The sequence below is a fragment of the Equus caballus genome, chromosome 2 (genome assembly GCF_041296265.1).
Source record: "Equus caballus isolate H_3958 breed thoroughbred chromosome 2, TB-T2T, whole genome shotgun sequence".
Taxonomy (NCBI): domain Eukaryota; kingdom Metazoa; phylum Chordata; class Mammalia; order Perissodactyla; family Equidae; genus Equus; species Equus caballus.
Genome location: NC_091685.1, coordinates 116096721 through 116118254, shown reverse-complemented (window position 1 = coordinate 116118254; position 21534 = coordinate 116096721). Strand labels below are relative to the sequence as shown.

General features: G+C 36.5%; 1 long non-coding RNA gene across 23 annotated transcripts in view; it reads left to right on the top strand.

The window, feature by feature from the left end:
• Window positions 1-21534, top strand: part of LOC111772582 (uncharacterized) — a 67565-nt gene that overhangs the window by 35011 nt on the left and 11020 nt on the right. For 5 of the 23 annotated variants that reach the window (XR_011436287.1, XR_011436288.1, XR_011436272.1 and 2 more), the window contains exons 6-8: window positions 6108-6197; window positions 12561-12677; window positions 16609-16684. The exons of 1 other annotated variant lie outside the window; for it this stretch is intronic. This is a non-coding gene — a long non-coding RNA (uncharacterized lncRNA). Of the gene's footprint in view, window positions 1-3773; window positions 3861-5998; window positions 6070-6107; window positions 6198-12560; window positions 12678-16608; window positions 16685-21534 lie in introns of all 23 variants that reach the window. 17 more of the 23 variants (XR_011436293.1, XR_011436275.1, XR_011436277.1 and 14 more) reach the window with 11 other exon arrangements.

The window sequence follows — 21534 nt, the reverse complement described above, 5'->3', positions numbered from 1 at the left end:
AGAAATACAGTTGTCCTCTATGGCTTGACTTCTAGAGAACAAGTGTGACTGCTAAGCACAGCAGTGGAAGAGGGCAGAATTTGACAGAGCACTCATTAATGTAAGTGACCTCAGCATCCTATTATAGAGAGTTAAGATAGAAAAGAGAGCCAATGACAGCTGCAGTTTGAAAACTCAGGAGATTACTTTGCTGGTCATACCTAGTAACACTTGGTGGTGAAGTGGGGGGAAAAAGGTGGCGAAGGACATGAGAGAGACCCCAAAGTGAAGCTTTAGATCCTGCATGAGAGAATGAGTCAGAACTTTACAAATATTGTCACCTTTTTTTTTAATCTTAGGGTGGTGTGGAGTCAGAAATCTGGGTAGTATCAACAAATATTTGAGTTTCCAATTTATTCTTAACAAGGTATACAACTCATCTCATAGTTTCTGTTTATGTAGTTTTTTCATTCTTGTTCCTCCTTTTCTGTCATTATTCTTTTTCCATTGATCTTTGTCTACAATAGAAGATAAAACATTTTCCTTTTGCAGTGAACGTTAAAGTTTTCTTTTTATTAAAAGCTTTCTTGAAATTCTCCCCTTCTAATTATGTACCCAGTTTGCATTCTAATTTACTTCCTTTTAATTTTCCATAGGTAATATTTTATATTGTTTTAAGTTATCTTGAAAATAACCCCTCCATTGTTGTTTGTTTTTCCTATACAGCAATAATTTATCAACTCTGGCTATACATTGGAAGTCCTAGGAGGAACATCTGTGAGGAGTACCCACCCCCACGCTCGGATATATGATTTATTTAGTATATCTCATTTCTGAGAGTTTTTAAAGCTCCACTAAGTGGTTTTAATGTACAGACAGGAATAGAATGATTGAATTAGACTATTTTCATTTCTGAGAGTTTTTACAGGCCTCCTAAGTGATGGCTTTAATGTACCGGTAGGGATAAGAATCATGGACTTAGAATACTTAAATTAGGATATTCAATTAGAAGTGAAAAATTACCATGATTTGCTCCTCCCTTGTTCAGTACGTTTTTTATAGAAATGAGAAATCCTCCAGGGGGATTTGGTCGGCACTATTGAGAGTTTCTGTGAAGGAGGTGTCATGAGGGTGCCAGTGTCTGGAAATGCTTGTCTGCAACACAGCATTTCATCTATAAGCCACTTGGCAACACCATGTCAGAGCTTCGTATGGTCCCTAACATTTTGAAACTTCTTTTCTGCATTAATCAGTTCACTTGTGTATTTTGAGTGGTGAGTCCCAGGTGGCTCCTTCATGATCTCTTCATCACTAAATACAGGTTCCTTTTTCAATAAGCAGTTCTGGCAGTAAAATAAATCTCATACACTTGGGGACCTTGTAGGAGCGTGTTGAAAATTTTGGTTGTTTTTGTTGATGTGTAGTTATTGAAATTGTCTTTGTCTATGCAGTCACAGGTGGCCACATTTATTCTGCTTTAAACAGCTGCAGAGGTTGCTAGAAAAATCTAAGGAATAGCTTGATTTATTTCTGGATTTCTTTTATATACCACCTGCTGATTGATAGCATTCATAGAGCTTTTCCTTATAATGTTGTTTCAGAATAATCAAATCTGTTTACTATTCCCAGCAAAGGCAATCCTGAAAAGTCGAATGCTGTTGTTTTTGATTGTTTAACAAAGTTACAATATCTGTTCACCCATTCGGGCTTATAATTCCTGTTTGTTTAGTTATTGCTTCATTTCTCCCTTTAATGATTCCTTGCTTACATTACATATTCATTCAATGCTCACCATCCAGAGAGAGCCACGTGAGATGCTGTGAAACCTTTCTCTGATAGATCTCAGTCATCAGATCTATTCTGCCAGGGCACTGTCTGCGGATTCCAGCCCCGCTCTCCCACACAGGCGAACTGCCAGGTGCAGGTTCATTCACTATACAAAGACGGCAGTTGTGTTAGCGACAGCCTGCTATGCACTGAGTTGATGTCTAGTTACTAAATTCTTGGGTAGTTACTGAGATGTAGCAAATACCCAAGGAAAGTTGTATGGAGGAAAGAGCACGTGTAGTCACATAAATCTGAGGCAGAATTCTTTTGCCATCTTTAGTATGCTGAATGGCAGTAGGTGTGGAATTAGTTCTTCCTAAACCTAAGTGGGAGAGTTGTTTTAAGGATTAGATCTGACAGTTTATTGAGATTTTCCAACACAGTGCTCAAAATCTCAAATGGTGTTCATAATATTTGTTGGCATTATTAATGGTACTAAATATTAAAGGATAATCGAGGTCCTTTTTTTCCTTTGAACGTTTCTGCCTGCAGTGAATATCCTGTCCTCTACCTTCGTGAGCTGAACTGGACATTTTAGTTTCCTCTCTCACTGCAGACATACAGTAGAGTAGCGTAAGCTTGCACTCCAGTCTCTGTCTTCCTTTCTCTAGATTCAGCACGGCATCTGCTTGATTTTCAGATTTTGACTCTAAATTTGGGAGAGAGGAGGACAGGAGTTACCTTATATCTATAACTGTTGAACATTTTTACATTTCAACTATATTTAGACCTTCCATCCAAATCATGTTCCTCTGTGGTTCCAAAATGTATTTTTTTATTTATTCTTAACTCACAAACAAAATATGAAGATGACTTATGCCCCGCCTCCGCCTTCTGAGTGAAGAGGTGCTGAGGAGCTCTTTACTTCCGTAATTGCTAGGATTTCTGCAAACCACCAAAACTGGAAAAAGCATAGAAACCACAAAGGAGACCAGCCCTGAAAAGCATCCATAAGATAAGCGGGAAAATTAAGTAAAATGGAATATTAGTCTTTAGTTTAGATTTGGATGTAATCTCTGCTTGCAGGGGTGAGACATATAGCTTGGCAGCAAGGTAAGTGAAATCTTCTTTTTGGGGAAATAAAACTATTTGAGGAGAAAAAAATAGAGCAGTTTGTCTTTGCTTGGCTCTCCATCTACACAAAACTGAACTCTCTGTACAGGTTTCTATGGTGACTCCCCTATAGTCAAGCTTTGGAAGCTCTAGGATCCTTATTGTCATCTTCTCTCATGGTATTCCACCTTTGGTGTAGCGGTCTTGAAGTAATTTCCCCAGTAAACAGTCTTACTTTTAGCAGAAAAAGCCTCCACAGTAAACAGAGACGATATGTGCTGTTCACACTTGTGGAGTTTAGAAGGAACGAGAAGCCAGGAGGTCCTTGCTTTAGGTTTGAGTTTTGACTGTTGCTTGGAGAACCAAGAATCCAGAAACAATGTTAGGCCTCTAAAGATAAAATTTATCTTTATGGGCCCTGTTCTCATGGGCTTTACAAACTAACAGGAATAGCTACACATTAAACACAAAAATAAATATAAAATGTAAATATAAATTTTTTAAAAAGTCATGTTAAACATATTAAAGAAAGAGCAATATGTTATTAAATAATTGCAAAAGGCTATCCAAGTTGGCCATGAAGCTATTTATAGAACACTTTTCTTAGGAAATGACATTTATGGCAGTTCCTGAAAGATCTAGAAGTTTAGTAGCTGTGAGGGAACAGGGGCATGTTTACGCAAATCTTGGTAATCTCTGTGATAGACTTTTCGTTACAATGAAAAACCATGTTTTAGAGAAATGCTTAATATTTTTTTCCAGCTTTGCTGAAATATAATTTAAATTAAGAAGGTCATCAGTTTAAAGGATAAATTTTGATAAATTTTGGTAATTGTATACAGTCATGTAAACACCACCATTATAAATACAGAACAATATCATCGCCCTAACAGATTCCTCACGCCTCTTTTCAGTTGATCGCTTCTCAGAACAACTGGATCCAGACAACCGCTGACCTTTCTGTCACTATATAATTTATTTTCCTAGGCTTTCATATGAAGGTAATTAAGAATAACATAACCTTTTGTTTCTGCGTTTTTTAACAATGTAAGATTTTGAGATTCCTACATGTTGTTATGTCTATTTCATTCATTTTATTGCTGATTAGTATTCCACAGTAGGATGAAACCATATCCATTCACAACATTTGTTAATATGGTGCCAGATTTCTTCAAAAGAATTATTCAGTATTGGGAAGCCATCAAGCTCATGGTAGTGGATATATGTATTCCAAAATTCTAGTTTTCTCTTGAAAGTTCAAATTTTACTGTGGAAACAGATATTGATTGTTGTTATTCTTAAAGTGAGTGACTAACTTCATTCATTTTTGAGAAAATGTTTTCCAAATGTCCAAATCTGTTTAAGTATTGTTCACCTATCAGTTGCGTTTTCAGTTAAAAAATTGATGTTTCATGACGAAAAGGTATTAATTCAACTCACAACTGAAATAATTGCGCAAGTGCTTTTTCTTGAGACAACCATCTAGTTTGTTATACTGTGCTGTCTCAAATAGGAATTGGCAAGAACTGCATAAAGTCTGAGATTTTATCCTCTTTGCAAACTAAAATATTAAGCGGCTACAGTTCAGGGATCTTAGAAGAAGACATAAGACTCATGGCTCAGAAATAGGGGATATGGCATTTTACTGACAACAGCAAGAGTAGCCAGAGTTTCAGCATGTGTGCCAGCACTGCGAACTCCAGTTCCCACATAGTGAGGTGAAGAGGTACAGGTGATAGCAGCATGTGCAGTGGGGTGTATTACAGGAAAAGAAGCCTGAGCGTGGGGACCCTGAATCTTATAAGAGGCTAGGTCTCCCTGACCTCTGCTTCAGTGAGAGACATTATTTTCATTAAACTAGGCAGTGAACAAACTTTCGCTGTGATTCAGAGGAAGACACGATCTTTATCTTCCAAGGCTATTTATAAGGAAAGGACAACGAGTGTGTCTTATGGTAAGATATCCAGAAATATGCGATACTTACGGAGAATTGTCTCTCAACAATATTGACCACTAGTTTCTACACTTGTTTTGGCTTCTGGTGAATTTTTCCATGAGTACACAATTTGGTGAGCTTCTTTGATGAATCTGATCAACCAAGGCTGGGACCAAACTGTTCAACTGGTCTCATAAAATAGTTAATTAAAATAACCCTCAATAAGACTCTAAGAAGCAGAATAAGACCAATGTATGTTATTGAACTCAACTATAGCAGCAAGATTCCAGACCCAACCAGCTTAACAAACCTCATAAACAATCAGTGTATACCTTAGAAATCCAGATGTCTTTCTCCATAGGTTTGAATTGGCTTTTTCACATGGACTAAGGCATTAACACAGGGACAGCAAGGTGTATTAGGCTTTATACAGACCTTATATTGGCTTTCAAGGAGGATATTTAGGGCAATTGCGTTATTCATAATAACCCTGACCAGTGACTTGAGGCTCATTTGAATGCCTCATAGGCTGAAAAGATGTCATTAATCAGCTAAAGTCTGGGACATATTTCATACTAGCTTTTCTAATTTTATGACTCTCAACATAGGGATCACTATCCACATAATGTTATTCTTCCAGAAATCTCTTCAGTTAACCAAGGGCACTCTCAGTTTGGAGATACTGCTGCAGTCATCAGGGTGCTACACATAACATCTCGTTCATCTACTGGTGATACTTGCTTAAACACTTTAAGCTGTTTTATGACAACCCCTATAATACAGGTCATCATGTTTCTGTGAAGGAGGTTCATTAAGGCTTTGCTTCTACAAAAGAATTATAATGACTTGGGAGTTGTTAGTGATCCTGGAGACAAAATGTTGCTTACAATTGTTGGGGCCTCCCAAAATAAGATCTATAAGAGTTAGGGGCATGAGTTGACCGCGCTTCCAACTGGCCTTCTGACTAGTTGGTAGATCTTAGGTTACCAGATAGTTCAAATAATTGAACACAGTTCTTATTTTTGGAGGAAGTTGTTTGGGGAGGGGATAATGGCAAACCTGAGTGTCAGTTAAATTTAAACTGTTTGCAGTAGTTTTGGGGAGCTCACTGTGGATTTTTTCCTTCCTGAAGAAGCTTCTTGGGGTGACACTGAAAGACAGAGATCATTAATGTTCATCCTCCTTGTATCTTCTGGTGTCTAGGTTCTTCCCACCAAGTCATGACGAGGTTACGCCCTCTTACTACTGTAAATCAGAGCCCCCTTCCAATAACTGTAAGTTCACCATTTTTCCACTCTTCCTCTACTTGCAGAAAAAAACGTCAGATGCACGAGGAGCAATGATATTATTATAAGACTTATGGAGACCCACATGTCCCCTACTTCACCCCACTTGAACCACGGTAGGTGGGACGGTCAGCAATGTTTTCCACCAAGTGGTCATTTTCGTTGTTACCCAGGAACATGTCAACCCAACAAAATAATCCAAGCAGTTGAATGAGATTGTTTGAATCCTCTAGGCCCCTGTTTGGAAAGATAGTTATTCAGAAAGCATGCCAATCAGGCCGGCCCATTAAGGAAAAAAAAAAAAACATGCCAAGGAATGTCCAGGAAGAATCCAGAATTTTCTATAGAGGCTTATGTAACTCTTTATCACTTTCATCCTGATCATTACTCAGGAAGTGGCACAGAGGAGGTAATTCTTTTCTGGAGACAACTACATTCAATGACTAAACTGCCTTTTTGAGGAGTATGGACCAGGAGGAGACGAGGGAGGATGTCAGTGACGTTTTAAGTCAATTTTTGAGGAAGCTGTTCCCATGCTCAACAATATCAGATGACTGGATGGTAGCTAGCATGGAAAGTACATTGAAAACATTTATCATGAGTCCATTTTTCAATAGCTTTTTCAATAAAAGATGCACCATTGTCAGAGTTACAAATTGTCTCGATAGCCAAACACATAACACAGATTAGCTTTTAGGGCCACAGCGTGGGACTGCAGTCAGTTGTTTGAGCTGGAACAGCAACAGTGTAACTAGAAATGTGTCAAAAACAGTGAGGTACCACCAATGGGGGTAAGAAGTGTGAAGTAGTCAGACTGCTGGGAGCAGGAAAAGGGCAAGGGGGCCACGCAATGTGGTCCCCTTCACCTAGAGGCAAATGAGTTAGATTTTGACAGGAATGAGAAGTCTGGCATGCAGTGGGAGCTTCTGCATCAGAATAGAGTCTTTACTTGGTGCCTAGAGTTTTGATTGGTGGATGTGTTGTTATATCTGGTCTGATTATAGATCTAGAGAGCAATCATGGTGATCCAGTTCTCTCATGAGAGAATTGCCCTTATTCTTGGCATCTTTATTAGTGACCCAAACAGTTTGATTGCAGCTATGATTTGTTTCCACAGTCCACAGCCCTGATAGATTACCTCTAATCTCCCAGTCTGTAGTTTTCCAAGTGGCAGTCCAAATAGCTAGGCCATTGGCAGCAGTCCAAGAGCCAATAAAAACATAACAAGGTTCATCAAGGGGAGTATTGCTCAGAGCTATGAGAATGGCCTTGATTTCTGCCCACTTACTGTAACCGTCACATCTACTTTCAGTTCTGGATTACTGCTACTCAAGCTGATAGCCATAGTGGCCCAGTGGACACCATTGATTTCCAGGTTAGCTGAACCACCAGTAAACCAGGCCCAGCTATTTAGGGAAAACCATGAATCAAGGGCTCCAGTGAGTCAGCAGTGTTGTTCCAGATAGCAGAGTGAGAATAAAGTTTCTTTCAAAAAGATAGATTCAATGTTTTTATCTAAATCCTAGGTGCTATGGGGGATATGTCAGCTCTTAAATGTACTATTTCCATTTGATAAGTGAGACTTTGGGGGCACTTCCAATCTTGTTAGTTCTTGAGTCTGAGTTGACCCACCCCCAAAATGGGAACATCAGGTGGGAGAATCACATGGTTTCCTTGGATGAGGCATTAAGTTTCAGTAAGAGTCCAGTAGCAGTCTGCTCTTTAGATGGGTTTTCCTGGTAGCCGTTTCTGGGAGATGATAAGTATAAAACCCCAAGGGGTTCTTCTGGGTGTAGCTGCCTCCCTTTCCCAGAGGCTCCAAACATCACGTCATCACTTAACAGAGACTTCTAGCTCTAAGGAATCTTAAAATTACGTGGACCCAAAGGTACTAGCACCTCTCTACCTGCAGCTCTTTCCAATCTGGAGACCTGCCTCTTGCATTTAAGGGACAGGGATATACAAGCATATAACAAATATATTCCAACTGTAGCTTCAGATGTGGAGTCTACAACAACAGGACATTGACTTGGCCCAAAAGGCTTACTCAGTATGTCATGTTAGTGTCCCTTTCCCAATCTAAATGTTGCCCAAACTCAGTCAGTTATGGTCATTAGGAAAAGGGGGAAAAAGACCCTCAAGATGTCAATAATAATGGCATTTTGGTATTTGAAACAATTGATGTTTGCTTTTACTTAAGTTTAGAAAATTACTTTTTAAAATAAAATTATCAAATTTCACATAAAATATATGAATAGACAAAACATAAGCAAATCTTAAGTAGATAAAAAATTCTGAGATAATATGTTTTGCAAATTGCTATTTTTAAAGATAACACTCTTTTTCAACTTGAAATGGACATAGAAATGTTATAAGAATCTGTTCCATGCACCTTATAAAGGTGGTTATAATACATTAAATATACAATAACTTGGTGGAATTCTAGTTTCTTCTGGTCCTTATCCTGTCATCAAATTAGTTTTCTTTGTTATCCTCATGTGAAAAATAGTGGCTAATATATTCTGGAGACCAAAGGAGAATTTTGATATTAAAGTCAAAATGGTCAGGGGAAATAAGAAAAGGATAAAAGCAATTAATTATTCTCTAGTATTTGAGAGATAATAGTAATTTTGCCATAGATCTTTTCTATTGTTTGAACAGTCTCTAAACATACTTCATAAGACATTGTCATATGTTACTCAGTTAGTGCAAATAACTCGGCATCTATATTAGTGACCAAAACAGTTCCATCAGTAGCCATGATTTGTTTCCACTCAGTTATTACAAATAACTGAGTAGCATATGTATTAACATCCATTAATACTTACCATTTTCTCCAATATAAAGTGTAAAAAATAATCCTCAATTCTCACATTTAATATTCGAGGCTCTAAATAGAAGGTTTTAAAGCCAAACATTAAATACTGATTAATAATTTGCATCAAATATGAATTTATTTTTTATTCAAAATAAGCAAATTATTTGTAATCCCTCTGCAAATACTGATTTAATAAATAAGATGTAACTTTAGGAAGTGGTAACTTTTTTAAATGAAAAAATTTGTAAGACTTAGTTTAGTGGTATAGTTAAAATTTTCATTTAGAAATTTAAATATATAGTTTAAATTAGCCAGCAGTGTGATGCATAAAGTAGTACAAAGAGCCCACATTAATATAAAAATTCTATTCAGAACAAGGAACCATTTCTCTGTTCCTATTATTTCTTCCTGAAGAAAAAAAATACTCCAAACTTAATGGCTTAAAACAGTTTGTCACTATCTTTCACAATCGTGGGGGTTGAGTTTCAGCTAGAGATTCTTGCCTCAAGTGCCTTATATGAGTACATAGGATGGCACTGAGTCTGCAGTCATTTACCATCCCAGCCAGGCTGGATTTCCAAGTTGTCTCAATTTCACAGACATGGCTGGCAATCAATGCTGGATATAAGCCTGAAGTTCAGCTGGAGTTTTAGAAAGGAGCACCTACACATGGTTTCTTCATGTGGCTTGGGTCTCTACAGCGTGGCAGCTAAGTTTTGGGAGGGAAGATTCCAAGAAGGAACATCCTGAGAAAGAGCATTCCAAGGGGATTAAATAGAAACTGTGAGGTTTATTAGGATATATTCTCAGAAGTTCCAGAATGTCACTTCTCTGTAGTATATACTAAAGAAAATCACCGATGATAGCCAAATTCAAGAGGAATTAACCACTTTTGTTGGGAGGAATAGCAAGGGATGTACAGACATCTGGACCTCACAATCTCCAGTGGTTTTTCAGAACATATCTTCAGTACTGATTCTGCTGTCTTCTAAGAGCTCAGTAGGAACATATGAAAGGAAGACTTTACAGTTCTTGACATTATATTATATATTAGTTCATTCACTTGAGAGAGCAATATTTTCACTATATTCATCATATGAGATTCTTTTAGGCAGGAAGAGTAACAGATTTGTTCTGTTTTATTCCAAAATTCAGACAGGAACTAAAGTATGAATTCCAAAGAAATAACTTCATTTAGGTAAGAAGAAATTATAGTAATTAGAGTTTTCTAAAGATGGAACAAACTGTCTCAGGAATTGTTTTTTATTAATACTTGTAAGCATCGAAATGAGGTTTGGATTACCATCAGTTAATGAGATAATAGAAGTTTCTATTAGATGACTTTACAAGTTCATTTCATCCATGTGTGCTCGTGCTGCAGTAAGGTGATGAGCTGCCGAAATATCATATATACCGTTTGTTTTCATTTAAGACTTGTTTCTGTATGAAGTTAGATATCTTAAAACCATTAAAAATGTTTCTCCAATTTTCTTTGATACATTTTGAGACAGAGAAGTTGTAGTATTCTCTGGGTAATTTTAGATTTAATTTAGTGAATAGAAAATAATCTAGTTTGAAATTGATATAAAAATCAGATATGTAACAGAAGAGTGCTACTGTTTATAATTAGAGTAATTACTTTTTAGACCTAGATGATTTTGCCTTGGGAATTCATAAACCCATATTACTAAAGAAGCCTTTTTAAAAACGTGAATTTGATAGCTAAGGTGACAGAAACCGAGCCCTTAAAAAAAAATCAAAACAGATAAATTAATAACATGTGTAGATTCACCTTTATGTTCTTTTAAATTAGTAGTTAGATAGAAATATCAAAGTGTTATCTTGTTAGTCATTAAGATACTTCTAATATATCAATCAAAAATGGTCCGTAAGGATGACATCAGAGAGAATAGCAGACTAAGAACCTCCAAAAAGCCTAACTTCCATGAAAGGAGTGAGAACACTGGCAAAAAAAGTCAAAGTCAACTTTTTCAGAACTCTGTAAATTAACCAAAGGTTTACAACAATCTGGTGAGCTTTTATTCAGGGAGAACAAACAAAGAAATTCAAAAGGTACTCTAGAAGATATCTAACACAAAAGAAGGCAGTAGTAGAAAAATAGAGGGACCAAAAAGTAAGACAAGTAGAAAACAAATTGCAAAATGGCAAACATAACTCTTACCATACCGATAATTATTCTCAATGTAAATTGTGCATTAGATATTCCATTCAAAAGAGGGAGATTGACAGAATGCGTTAAAACAATGTGATTCAACTATGTGCTGTCTACAAGAGATAAACTTTAGAATCAAAGACAAATTGATTGAAGTAAATGGGAAAAGAATGGAAAGACAATGGATTGATTCTGTTGGAATGGAACAGAAAGATATACATACAAACAGGAATCAAAAGAGAGCTGGATTGGATATACTAATATCAGACAAAACAAACTAGTACAAAAATTATAACTAGAAACAAAAGGACATTTTATAATGATCAAAGTGTTAATGTGTTAGGAAGACATAAATTTATAAATATATATGCACAACAAATATATGAAGCAAAAATTAATATAATGCAAAAATAGACAATACAACAATAATAATTGAAGAATTGAATCCCCCACTTTCCATAATGATTCAAGCAACTAGTCAGAAGATCAAAAGGGAAATAGAGGACTCGAACAATACTATAAACCAATTGGCCATACAACTATAGAACACACTACTCATAACAGCAAAATGTACATTCTTCTCAAGAACATATGGAATATTTCCAGGATAGACCATATGCTATACTATAAAACAAACCTCAGTATTTTTAAAAGCAATTAAATCATACAAAGTATGTTGTCCAACCACAGTAGAATGAAATCAGTGAATAATAATAGAAAGAAATTTGGGAAATTAAAAATTAGGGGAAATAAAACTTAATCCACTCCTAAATAACCAATGCATCAAAGAAGAAGTCACAAGAGAATTTAAATAATACTTAGAGACAAATGAAAATGAAACGCAACGTGCCAAAACTTTTGGGGTGCGGCTTTAAACACATATTACCTGTAAACGTCTATTTTAGAAAAGGAAAAAAAAAAATCAAATCAACAACCTAAGTTTCCACTTTGAGAAACTAGGGAAAAAAGAGGAAACTAAAATCAAAGCACTCAGAAAGAAGGAAGTAATAAAGATTAGAACAGAAATAAATGAAATTGAGAGTAGGAAAACAACAGAGAAACCCAATGAAACCAAAACTTGGTTCCTTGAAAAGTTTGACACAATTGACAAACTTTTTGCTAGACTGGCCAAGAGGAAAAATAGAGAAGAATCAAGTTACTAAAATCAAGGTTGAAAGAGAGAACATTACTACAGATCATATAGAAAGATAAAAATAATTGTGAGGGAACGTCATGAATAAGTTAATGTAAAAATTAGCCTTAATGAAATGGATAAATACCTATTAAGACACAAACTACTAAAACTGACTCAAGAAGAAATTGAAAATATGAACAGACCTATAACAACAAAAGAGATTGAATTAGTAATAAAAAAAAAAGAAATTTCAAAAAAAGAGTAGCCCAGGACCAAATGGCTTCAATGTGAATTTTATAAATATTTAAAGAAGAATTAACAACAACCTTTCACAAACCTTTCCAAAAAACTAGAAGAGGAAGAAACACTTTGCAAATAATTCTACAGAGCCAATATTATGCTGATGCCGAAACCAGGCAAAGACATCTCAAGAAAAAGAGAGGTGGAAAGAAAGCACATTCATCAACAAGGTAATGACTACTTCAAAAACGTTTTGTTCTTATAAGAATCTTACCTACTCCAATCTATGTGTCTTTCGCTTACCTTATAACCCTTTAATGCCATATATATATATATATTTATTTTTTAAGCTATTTTTCACAGCTTTTCTTGAATTTGGAATATAGAAGGGTAATAATTTAAAGCTAGCTTTAAAGAAATACACCCATTTAAATTCAAATATCACTAAGTTTCTCCTAGTAATTCTCTCTATTTTCAATGTCTGTTCATCATATAATCTGTTTCTGAACATCTACACCCAATGACAACGTTTATAGTAGCTTTAATTTACTGAATTTTGTTACTCAATTCAGCTTAAGACCTGAAGAATCAAAACAAAATGTTAGGGTATTTAGATGAGAAATTGTTATCATCACCTTTGAAGTCAAACAAACCTGAGCTGCAGCCTGGCTTTATTCCTTAATGTTTGTGACTTTATCCTTTTTCATTACGGTTTCCGTACCTGTAACATAGGTATTAGATTATCTGCCTCATGTGATTGTTTTGAGCAGTAAAATAAATGAGATTGAGAGGCACTTGCATAAAATGCCTGACAAAGGTGGAGACTTAGTAAGCAATAGTTAGTGTATCAACATAAAAATGTTTTGTTAGTACAGTCATGCATTGCTTAATGATGGGGATATGTTCTGAGAAATGCATCAGGTTAAGCGATTTTGTCATCATGCGAACATCGTGCACTTACACAAATCTGCGTGGTATAGCCTACTGTACACCTAGGTACTAATATTACGGGACCGCCGTCGTACATGGGATACGTCGTTAATGGAGACGTCGTTATGTGGTGCATAACTGTGACTGCTCTATTTTAGAGACCTTCTTTGAGAAACACTCAGTCAACTTTGGGCTTGCTAAAAATTCACATTCCTACTCATACTTCGTGAAATTCTGATTCGTATAAGGAAGGAGAAGTAGAATAGAAATTCGTATTTTGAAAGAGTATCTCTGAGACTTCTTATGTTTATGGTAACTCAATTCTTACCATTTCTTTAAGGACTAAAAAAGATTATCTCTCTAGATAGCCATAGAGAAAATGTTATTTCAAAATGCTTCATTTTGCTGTTATATGGAAAAGGACCACTGTTTTTTAGTAGTGTCTAATATGCTCACTTAAATGATTTCATCGTCAATGAATCCCTTTAGAATGATGGTTCACAAGTCCCGGAGCACCTAGCTTTTACTTAGCCGTATACTGTTACCAACACGATTCTTTGGGCATCTGAATTTTTAATAAACTGCCCATCGATTTTTTTAACCTACTAGTATTTACAAAGCACATACTTAGATATGATACTACCTAGGCAATATTTATGAAAGATGATCACATTCACTTCCTACAATTATAGGAAATCTATGAAACATTCTACTAAAACTTAGTCTTCACAAATTAAACAAGAGATTTAGATAATGTTTAACCAAGAATAATCAGATTAAAAATTATTTTGTTGCCAAAAAATTGACTAACACAGAACCTTGCATTGATATTTTAAGGTCTTGAGACAGAAAAGATATTATCTGTTCAAAATTAGCATAAGAAACTCAGTAATGTACTATAGTTCTTTATAAGCCATTTAAAGGGGATTACTATGAAAATTCAATTTTAAAATGATTCTCTTAACATATTAATGAAAGGATTTCAATTTATCCCACCTAACTAGGTCAGAAACACTAGCAGGATATTAGGTTCAGGAGTTGTAATATTTTATGATGATCTTATTTTTCAAAGCACTGTTTGCCAAATTGAATCTTGGAAGGAAGCTGATGTACCATTGGATTCTATAATTATTGACTTGGCCTGGGCAGGCTGCTGCGATAGCTATGACTGAAAGTTGATTGCCCAGCTGTTGCTGGCACATAAAGGGACCGTAAAACTGAGCATAGTTTCAACTGCCTTCTCAGGTTCTCTATTCTCAACAGATACGATAGTTTGATGAGATTTTTTTTGACTTTTTTAAACAGTCCATGTATATTTAAGGATTTATTCATATTCAAAATTAGACACTGCTGATTAAAAATAATAAAATAGAATACACTACCTCAAAATGAGAATTACAAGGTTACTTAAGACTTGATAGTTTAATAATTTATATATTTAAAGTATAAATTTGTCAAAAATGATCAACTCATATGTCCAGGAGCTAATAAAGTGATCATGGATAATTAATTGAAGTAAATAAATATTACTTAAATTTTGTTTATTTTCATGAATTAAACTTTGAGTGTGATATAATATTTTGCATATGCTTGTTGTCACAAGTAAAAACTAAACTTTGATGAAGTAGATAGAAGGAATTAAATCTGATATATTATAGTCTCTAATGCATACAGCAGCCTGAGGATTGTGTAGCATTACTGAATTTAAAAGTCCATTTTATGTTAGATTATGGCTTAATGTTCATGAAATTATTCATTTAGGGTATCTTTTACATTTGATTGTTTTAGTTAACTTTTGCTGTGTAATTAACTGCCCCCAAACCTAGTGGTTTTAAAAACTTATTTGGTCCCAGAGTTTGTGGGTTGGAAATTTAGGTTGGCAGAGCTGGACAGTGCTTCTACTCTCTCAGCTGATTCACTGTGTGTCGGCTGCCAGCTGCCAGTCAGCTGGGGACCAGGGCACCGGTTTTTCTAGGGAAACCCTAGCCATTTAGGCTCATCTCTCTTCCATGAGATGTATCCTCATGGGCCAGAAGCCTAGCTTGTTCGCATAGTGCCATGTTTCCCAAGATCAACAAGCAAACCTACCCTAAGGCAACGGCGTTGTTAAGCTTCTGCTTGTGTTACATTTGCTTACTGCCTCATTGGCAAAGCAAGTAACGCGGCCAATCTTAAAGTCATTGTGAGAAATCCTTACTGAAGGGCAGGGAACTAGGGAGAGGAAAGTTTTATAGCCATTTTTACAACAAACTACAGTCCTCCCTCTGGCTGCAAATCATTCCCAATCTTTCCAAATAAAAATATCCTCAATGCCATCCTAGGACCTCCAAAGATCTCATAAAATCGTGGTGTCAACTTTGAAGTCCAGACTTTCATGAGCTTTAGTCATATATGGGGGCAACTCCTTGAAGACAGCTACTCTTGATCTAAAAATTAATGATCTAAAAAAGTGTTTTCTGCCTCTGACTCACCCAACATACAATGTTGAGACAGGGGCTTACCTGCATTGGTCACTTCTATTCCCGTAATAGCTGCTGCTGCTTAGCATTCTGAAATCCAGGGCACATATTGCAATGTGACACAGAGTACTTTCTCTAGTGACAAAGAATATACCTTCCTTAAGCCTGGATTTTGCTCCTGGAAGTGACTCCTCTGTCATTGTGTTCTCTGATGCTGTCAGGGAATTCCTCCTCCATTCAACATTCCTTGAGACTCTTGGCTCTGCTCTCTAATTTATTGACTCTTTTTTCCAGGACTTCCTTTATTTTCTCTAAGAAATGGTCCATATTTGCAGCTAAATAGCCCTGCCAATGTGCTTTGTGCTTGTAGACAGTTGGGGGTCCAGAGACCTCTTCAGGTTTGGAGTAACTCAACTTTTTACTCCAAGCTGTTGGTCCTTTTGCTAGTTCAATTTTAACCCACATCAATAAATCAATGCTGCATGTTTTAAGGTTTTTTGCAGAAGCTGTTCGATTTTGTGTCAGATTTTTCGTGTTAACTGTCCTCTGTGCTAAACCACCACAAAACTGTTTTACAACAGCAGCTGTTAATCACATCACAAACTATAGGTTAGCAGTTTAGGTTGGGCTCAGCTGGGTGATTCTTCTGCTCATAGAAGCAGGACTCACCCACATGTCTTTAAGCAGTTAACCAGTTGCTAGGGTTGGTTGGTCCACTGGGGCCTCAGCTAGGATAGCTCATCTATTCTCCACATATTCTCTCTTCTTCCAGCAGAATAACCCAGGCTCGTTCACATGGTGATGGAGTTCTCTGTCTCAGGTTGAGTTTCCCAGAATCAAATCTGGAGGTAAGCTGTGGGGTGCAAGATATTTATTTGTGAGCAAGATCTATAAAAAGAAGAAAAAAGAAACATATTTGGGAAGAGGGAGAAGTCAAATTGTGAAATAGCTCCAGCAAATCCTTGTTCCAGTCCATCAGGGAGCTCTTGAGTGAGTAGTGACTGTTGACAGGCTTCAGCTCCAGCGACATGAGTCTCTGAGGCAGACCCGGAAGGAGCTGAGAGCGGTCGGTTGTCTGCTAACTGCATTCCCTGAAGCTGGACAGCAGGTCCTTCCTCAAAGGAGGATCTGGAAGATGCTTTTCCAAGTCTACTGCATTTCCTAAAGCAACCAGTAAACAAGCCCAGTGTGTCAGTTTTGCTAACGTCCCATTGGTCAAAGGAAGTCATATGGCCAAATGATGCACTAACAGAGGATATGGCCACAAAGAAAGGATGGATTTGAGGCAATTTTTGCAGTCTACCATATTGTGAGTCTGGTGTAGTAATGACCTTGCAGTAACAGCCTAAATTAAAAACAAGAGAAAAAAAGAGCATGGATCTCTACCTCTTCATGTTGAAAATGAACTTTATTCTGCCCTAAACATCAGTCTAAAAGAAGTCTAGACTTAAGGAACCCAAGTGAAAAAAATGGAAGTGTAAACTTTAAAAAGAAACAGCCAGGGTACTCATAAGAGTATTTTGGTGAAGCAAGAGAATAATATGCTACTTTCTCGCAGAATTTAGAGAGCTCAGAAGAATATGCCTCACTGATGTATGTTTTAGATATTCAAATATTTTGGGTCAGAAATTACAATGTTTTTTTTTCTTATGACGTTAAGATCATTTAGAGTTGAATATGACCTAAATGTTATTTTCCTGGTAAGGACTGACATTTTCAATTTGGCTTCTGTTTAATTTTCTCGTTCCAAACAAGAGAGCTTCTAAGTTATTGACAGAAGTCTCTGAAGACAGAAGCAGCTTATACTGCTGTCTGTTTATGGAAGTTTTTGAAAAATAGACTCATGAGTTGGCAGAGACAGACCCCACACAGCCTGGCAGAGCTGATTATCATGTCTTAGCAAATGAAGAGAGCCCTAATGCACGGAGAACTCTCAACCGTTAATGCTGGTTTTCCCACAAGGTTACATAAACTCACAGTTTGCCAGGGGTAGCACATCTTGCTTATCCTTCCACTGATTGACTCAGAAATTTCATTAAAAGTACAAAGTATTCTCCCTTACTCACTGTTAGACTTAAAGTTCCAGGCTTTCATTTTATGGATAAAAATTGTAAATAGTTCGGGTGGATGATAACATGATTTTCATTACACTGCAAATCATAAAATGTATACTTTGGTTTCCAACTGTGAAAATATTGTGACACAGGTTATTTTGTTTCCTGAAAGGATCAGCCATTCAAATGACTGTAATTTTGCTTGTAAAAATGTCCTGTGCCTAATATAAGGGAAATGTTAACATTCACCAATATTATAGGACAATTATTCCAAATTGTCCAGAACTTCATAGTGTGTTGACTGCAAATATTCCTGAGTGATTGTGTATGGGATTTTCACAGAAAATGACACTATTGCATGAGTAACCCTATGACAGATATAGGAACTAGGATTTCAGTATTAGCCGGTATAGGAAAACACCATTGCAGGGTTTTGTTGCCATATCCTTTTTCAGTTATTTGACTGGGAAGCATTTTTATGCAGACCTAATATTCTTAATGAATTGCCTCAGACATATGGTCATATCCCAACATGTTTATCCATCGTGTCTTTATAAATTCAAATATTTGTACAATGGCTTTGGATATAGAAAGCAAAGACACACTGGTGAAGTCATTCCCAGAGTTTGCTGGGTAGTTTGGATAACAGAATCGAGTTTCAAATTGATGTCTATTGGTTAGGATAAAGGCTAGTCCAAAACATAAAATACCTGTGTACAAGATGGCAGAAGCATAGCGTATGACAGCAGATAGAAAATAGGTACATTTGGTATATTGAAATACTCTGTGTGTATTAACTGAAATGCAGAATAAAACTATAAGTTGGAAACAAGAAGACACGTTTTTCTTTGCCTCCACTTTCCATTTAAATTATTTCTGTAGATCCTTTATTTCCTTAATCCTAGATGAAAGCATAAGAAGTTTCCATAGGGTTCTGTCCAGGTGACATGGTGTCCACATGTGCTGCACTGACTCTCCCATGGAATTCAACAGTAAAATCTGGACAGAATGCGTGGGGATGGTATTTGAGGACTGAAAAGTAAATAGGAACTGTCAGACCAGAGAAGAACACCAAAATCTGAAGTACCACTGAACCTACGTGAGCTTGGTTTTTATTTTCCTGTCTAATCCTTCTCACCCTCCACATGAACTTCGCTTAGCTGGAAACCTGGATAGAGCATCATGACACAGACAGAGAGCTCTAGGAGAAGCCTTCTACTTCTGGCTGAACGAGCAGGAAACTGAACTCCTAGAGCTCAGAATGAGTGGGGAAAATCCTCTGTGATTTCTTTTCTTCTGTTCTCTTGTGCCCCAGACCATAGACAGGTCCATGGTATTGGCAGCAGCAGTGGCAGCAGAGAGAGAAATAACGTATTACCTAAATGGAACAATAATTCAAACAATTATAGATTTCTCATCAGAAACTATGGAGTATGAGAAGGAACTGGCACAGCATATTTAAAGTATTGAAAGAAAATCACTGTCAATGCTAAATTCTATAGCTAGTGAAAACATCCTTCAGAAGTGAAATCGAAATAAAGACATTCTCAGGTGAAGAAAAACCAAGAGAATTCATAGCCAGAAAATGTCCTCTAAAATGGTTGCTAAAGAAAGTTCTTCAGACAGAAAGGAAATGATGCCAGAAGCAAACCTAGAACACTAGGAACATGATGAAGCAAGGATGAGCAGCAGAAATGATAAATATTTGAGTAAATACAGTTATTCTCCTCTAGAGTTCTTATACACCTAAAAATAGAACTTCAAAAGGTGCAAAGCAAAAACTGAAAGAACTAAAAAGAGATATATGAATCCACAATTATAGTTGAAGTCTTCAACATTTTCCTCTCCCTAATAGATAGAAATGGTAGACCAAACATCAAAAAGGATATAGAGGAATAGAGAAACACTATCAAGCAACTGGATCTAATTGACATTTATAAAACACTCCACTCACCAGCAGCAGAATGCATGTTCTTTTCAATTGCCTAGGGAACACTTATCTTGGGCCATGAAACAAATTTGAGACACATTTGAAATAATACAAACTATGTTCTCGTACCATAACGGAATTAAACTAGGAATCAGTAATAAAATATAACAGGAAACTCAATCAACACTTCAAAATACACAAAGCAAAACTCAAAGAACTGAAAGGAGAAATTTAAGCATCCACAATTATAGTTGGGGTCTTCAACATTTCTCTATAACTAATAAACACAACTAGTAGAACATCAGATTGTTTTGCTTGCTTGAAGCATTTGTGCACTGGAAGCCCATCCATTCTTACCTGCAGCTGCCACCTCTCTCTTGCAATGTCATATCATTTATTAAAACTTCAGTTTCTCCTGGATCATTCCCATCCACATCCAAATTTCCTGTATTATTCCCATCTCAATTAAATTTTTTTTTCTTGACTTCACACCATTCTAGAAAATACTACGTTTTCCCTTTATAATACAAACCTGGAAAGAGTTGCCTGTATTCCCTGTCTTCACTTGCATTCCTCTAATTGCATATTGAACACACCTTAATCAGGCTTATATTCCCATAATTCCACAAAAGTTCTGGTTCTCAAGGTCAACATAGGCCTCCATGTTGCCTAATCCAATAGTCATTCCTTCCTCCTCATGTTCCTGGCCTATTGGCAGCATTTGACCCCCGTCCTTGAAGTATTTTCTAACTCTCCACTGACCAGTGTCACTGGCTGCTTCTTTTTCCCCTCTTCTGGATCCTCCTCAGATAACTGACCTGTGAACAAGGAAAGACTCCACCCCCCAGTATCTGCTTTTTCTAAATTTGGTCAATTTTGCTGCATCTTCTAATTACTCAGTCCAAAAAACACATAAAAAAACACCTTCCATCTTCAACGCCTCTATCTCACCTCTGACATGAAATCCACCAGCAAATCCAGTTTGAAATACATTTCCAATCAGATAACTTTTGAATGCCTGCACTGTTTAGCCTGTGTTTATGGCAACATCATCTTTGCTTAGATTTTTGCATTAGCCTCCTAAGAGTCTCCTTCCTTTTATCCTTGTTTCCGGGTCCACCCACTCTATTTCTCATATCGCTCTTGAGTGTGATCTTTCCAAACTTGAAGTTAGGTCATGTCATGTCTCTGTGGTTCTGCTCTCACAATAAAAGCCAAAGAACTTTCATAACAGACAAGGCTCCACGTGATCTTCCCCCTCCTGACAATCTATCCTCGATTCCTTCTGCTTGCGCGCTCACCAATGCAATTCCAGCCACACTGCTTATGCTCTTCTTTCAATGCATCAGGAATGTTCCTGCCTCGGGTCCTTTGTAGCTGCTCTTCTTTCATTGTCCTGTGCTGTTGTTCCTCAGATATGTCTGTGGCTTGAACTGGCAACCCTATTGAAAATATTGTCTCTCTCATCACTTTGTGTTATGACTCAACTTGTTTTTTCCATCATTCTGAGTACTTTCTACCACTTGCCGTATTATGTGTTTATTTGTATATTTGTTTTATTTCTTGTTTTCCTCCAATAGAAATTAAGCATTATAAAAATAGGATTTTTCCATTTTTGTTTAAAAAAGATTTTTTATTGAAATATAATTTACATATAATGTTATATTAGTTTCAGGTGTATAACATAATGATTTAATATTTGTATATATTATGA